We start from the raw sequence: 5,097 nt of genomic DNA, 5'->3' as shown, positions 1-5,097 counted from the left end.
GGAGCCATTGTTAGAGACAACGTCTCGATCACCGTCCAGGAGTGGAATGAGCCAAAGAAGGCACGAATTGATGGTTTCACTTTTGTCGATAAGAGAACAAAAAAAGATTGCTTCAAGAAGCTTATGGAACATTTCGTTCTACCTCCGGAATACAACAAATTCGATGAGGAGGGTAACAAGATTGAGGAAAACAAGGAGAGGAGGAGGCTAGTCAAACAGTTCGCTCTTCATAAGATGGCCGACGCATTCCGGAAATTCAAGCAAAATCTAGCCCATGACTTTGTCAAGCAGAACAAGACTCCGGATTTCAAAGGACAATATGAGAAACTGAAACATGATTGGCCAGAATTTGTGAAGCAAAAGAAATCAGAGCAGTTCATTCAAATATCGAAAAAAATAAGGAAAATGCGGCTAAGAAGGAGTACAATCATGTTATGGGGCCAGGAGGGTATCGCCTTTGGGAGCCTAGGTGGGAGAAGATGGAGAACGAGCTGAGGGCACGAGGAATCCGTCCAGGTACGGAGGGATGGGACCCAAGGGCCAAAAGCTGGTGGTACGGGCATGGGGGAACGCTGAACCCGGAGACAGGGGAGTGTGTTTACCGGGGCAAATTAATTAAACCCACACAAGCCCTTATTAACGCAATGAGGGATGCTCAACAGGGGAAGATCAAGTTCAACAGAGAGAACGACGCGCTGACAAAAGCCCTCGGGAATCCTGAACACGGAGGACGTGTACGAGGCATGGGGCACATTCCGTGGAAAATAGGGTTCCCCCAGAACGATGACCCGTACGGTTACAGAAGCCGTAAGAGAAAGATGGATCGGGAAGCAGATGTTGTGGCGCGGTTGGCATCGGAAATTGATGTGATGAAGAAAACCATGAGTGTACTAGTAGCCGAAAGAGATGCAGCTCGGGTGCAGCATGAAGATCATCCAGCGGATCTCGGAAGCCAGCAGCGGAGAAGCAGCGTGGCTTCCACGGAGGCCCCACCGGCTGGTGCAGATGCACCGACGATCGAAATTACTGCACCGGAGCCTCTGGTGGTCCAAATTACTTCACCGGAGCCTCTGGTGGTTGAAATTACTTCACCGGAGCCTCCTCGCTACCCCGTGGACGATATAAAGGAGATGAAAGAATGTCATCTGTATTATCCTATCGGGAACATGTCCATGAAGGTAGCCATCGGCAGTGCTTTACCATGTTTACCTGGAGCACTCCACCACAACAACCCCATTCAAGATGGCTATGCTCGTGTCACGGTGGAGGACATAGTCCAAGGGTTTGAGGACCTGGAGATTGACATTGCTACACCTGAAGGGGAGAAAAGACTTGGAGATGTCAAGCGCCATTTCATTCTATGGCAAAAGAAGTTTATCAAGTTTCCAGGCGAGGCGCCAAGGACAACAAGTCCACCCCCCTACGGTGGTGGTGGTGGCGGTGGCGGTGGTGGTGGTGGTGGTGGTGGTGGCGGTTCACCTACACCTCCGTCACGTCAGCCGACGCTGCCCCCCAGTCCACAACGTCCGGCGGGTGATCAGCCGCCGCCCCCCAGTCCTCGTCCGGCGGGTGATCAGACGCCGCCCCCCAATCCACCTCCGGCAAAGAAGCAGAAGCAGTCCTGGATTATTAACCCGGACCCTTATGTACCTAAGACCACAAAGGTACCGGAGCCATCACTGAAGCCTCTCCCCACAAGGCCTTGGGAACGTAGTGCCGAGGAAGTCGACGCGGCCCGGCTGCTGATTTGGAGAAATGGAAGGCGGACTGCAAGAAGAAAAGAGAGCCCGAGCCCAAGCCAGTATTTTCTGATGAGCAAAAGAAGTGGGCTAAGTCATTTTGAGCACACCGTCCCAAGCCGCGAAGAATCTGCCTAACGACTATGCACGTGAACTTCGTAGGCAGGCACTCATGTTCAAGGAGAACAAAGAGCGGGAGAAGGCCGAAAGTAAAAAAAGCGGGAAACAAGTTGCCCAGCTCGGGGAACAAAGTAAACAATCGATTGCCCCGCTTATAGTGGAAGCCTTCTGTCCGGATGCCCCCGAGATCATACAAGCTGCGGCAGCACAGGGATTGACTGTAACGAGTGCCAGAGAACAAGCGGCCAACTTAGGTATTACTCTTCGTGAACTGTTAGGCCTTGATGAGGCGCCAGTGAAGGAGGTAGTAATTACATATGTCAAGAATGGGCCTCTCGTCGAGCCTGCGCAGGAAAAGGATCTACCTCCACAAATGAAAGGTCTGCTGAAATGGTACAAGGGTTACATAAAAAATAAAAACGCCAAAGAATATATTTATGCGGAAGTTAGACATGAGCATCACTTCAAACATTACTATGTACAAATTGAACTGAGTGAATTGTTCCAGCTTTTCAATCTGCGCGAGCTCGATAAATCTATCATCAGTTGCTACGTTCTGTAAGTGATTTATTAATTTCTACCCCATCTCGTTCATATTGCCTGCACTATATATATATGTCCTAACTATATTGTTGTGTCCGCTATTATACATGCAGAATGAAGATTAAGGAATGCAGAGTAAGAAACATCCATGATGTTGGGTTCATTGACCCACACATCGTTAATGGACATGTGTTGGAGCGTTACCCCGCCGACGTGGAGGCAGACCTGTGGCAGTTTCTTACAAAGCAGGAACTCAAAAGTGATATTCTATTTCCTTACCATTTTGAGTGAGTGTTTCTGTCTTGAGCACATTCTCTTTTGTTTACTCCATGCATGGTATGTGGCCGGCTAATCGATGAGTTATGCATGACGTACTGTGCATGTATCGTGTCCGCAGGTTCCACTGGATTTTGCTAGTAATTAAAGTTAACACCTCAGAATGTCTCGTCCACGACTCTGTGAATATGGATCCAAAGCTTTGGGGCGGCATGAGAAGAATGCTGCAGAAGTAATTATTTTCATTCATTTGCGCTCTATATCGATCGGCCTATTTCGTTCATTTCCTAATATCAAGTAACTAATTAATAACTCTCTTGTTCATTTAATTTTCTTTGCCTCGTAGGGTTTGGAGACGGTTCGTAGATACAAAGGTCGGTGAATTCAAAAAAGAGCTAGAATTCAAAATGTTAAAGGCTAAGAATGCTGGGGATATTCAGCCACCGGAGACCAATCTATGTGGATACTATGTCTGTGAGATGATCCGGAGATACACCTCTGAGCGGGTTCCGAGTGATACCAATGCTAAGAGGAATAACCTCCGGTGGATGCTTAGTCCAGAAGCTCGCTTCCGACCACTTCAATAGGAACTAGCTGGATGGTTCAGCAGGGAAGTCCTCCATCCTAAAGGAGAACACTATTACGAGGACGTAGAACTTTATATGCATTAAATCATGTATGGAAACTTGTTCAAAATTGTATATGGTCATCCGATGATATTGAATATATATTGTATATTCCTCTTGAATTCTTTTTGGTTCTAATTTCAAATTTATTTGAAATTGTACATTCATATGCATGTATGTAGTACCGTAGAATATATGAAACTCCTTCAAAATTAAAATAAAGCACAAAAGAAATAAAACAATACAAATTAAACAGAAAACAGGTTTAAGGGGGGGGGGGCTAAAACCCTAAACCTGCGGCGGCCTTTAGTCGCGGTTGGCCAGAAGAACCGCGACTAAAGGTCCTCCGCCCCGACGGCCACCTGGCGCCCACGTGGACGGGCCTTTAGTCGCGGTTCTTAAGCAACCGCGACTAAAGGGGGGGGCCTTTAGTCGCGCCCGTTCTGTCGCGGTTGCGCAACCGCGACTAATGGCAGTTGCGAACCGCGACCAAAGGCCCTTTTTCCACCAGTGAAGAGGACAAGTTAGATGACCAGAAACACGTATTTTACAAGTTTATGCACTAAACTGAACGTTGCGTGCAAGTTCTTTGACTTCTAATGTATTTACCTCTAAAATATATCTTGTTAAACTCCTTCGTATTCGATGATTTCTTGCTTGACGGTTGTAACACTATAATTTTAGAATAAAACTCCTTTTTACCCCGAAAAAATATGTTACGTAGTAAGGAAATGCTAAAATTAGCAAATTGATCTCCGACAGTATTTCTTTTATTAGCAAATATGTTACGTAATAAGGAAATATGTTACGTAATTAGCAAATATGTTACTTGATGATTTCTTGTTTACCCGGGGTAGTTTGGAATGCAAAATAATTGTGTCTCTTTCCTTCCCTGAAAAATTAATAAATGTACCTCTCACTACATAGTTTAGAACTTGCCGTTGATGAACTGTTGAGATTATTTAGATCCCAAAAGAAGAACACACTTCTTTTAATATTAGTTTCCACAACACGGTCAAATGTGAGTTTTCACAGAGTTAAATATTTGCCCTATAGCTCAAGTGCTCAAGTGCCTTTTTTTAGCTCAACATCGGGATTTTGACCGTCGATGCTAGATCAAACCGCCATCATGTTTTTTTTACAGGTCTTTGTTGGCTGACATAGTGGAGGAGACAAAGAGCCTTCAGCATGGGATCCAACGGGATTGCTTCGTCCACGTCCGAAGATCGGTGAATGAAGCTGCATACTTCATGGCTCGGCTCGGATGGGACCTTGCTCCCAGCACACGGTGGTCTGGTTAGGATCTGGCGAATAATTCATGTAAAATCTATGGAAATGAGTATAACATTATTCCTTAATTAATACAAGCTCGTTTCACCCCGCAAAAAAAAATAACTTGTCATGTTCTTCCTTCTCCAGCCATTTTATGTAAAATTGGTGAACTCCCTCTATCCACGACCAATGTCACTACGGTGTTGCCTCACCGATTCACATTGACCCAAATCTCCAACATCGTTACCCACCACCTCAACCCAAAGCCGTGCCAAGTTGTGTTCACCGAGGATGACAAGTTCAATTGGCCAGTATTGCAAATCCGCTTCAGTTCATTTTTTTGTCAGAAAAATTGTTGTCCTCGTGCCACGAAAAACTTTCCACTATTTAAAAACCAACATCAGATTTTTAGCCTTTTCATTTTTAAATTATGTGAAAATTCATATTACACCGACATCCTAATCATGCATTCTCCCTCGGATTCTTGCAATTCAAGAAAGCCCTCAAGGTAACCATTCCAA

This window comes from Triticum dicoccoides, chromosome 6A, assembly GCF_002162155.2.
Source record: "Triticum dicoccoides isolate Atlit2015 ecotype Zavitan chromosome 6A, WEW_v2.0, whole genome shotgun sequence".
Classification (NCBI taxonomy): Eukaryota; Viridiplantae; Streptophyta; class Magnoliopsida; order Poales; family Poaceae; genus Triticum; species Triticum dicoccoides.
The sequence above is the reverse complement of the archived record's forward strand: the minus strand, read 5'-3'. Positions refer to the sequence as shown.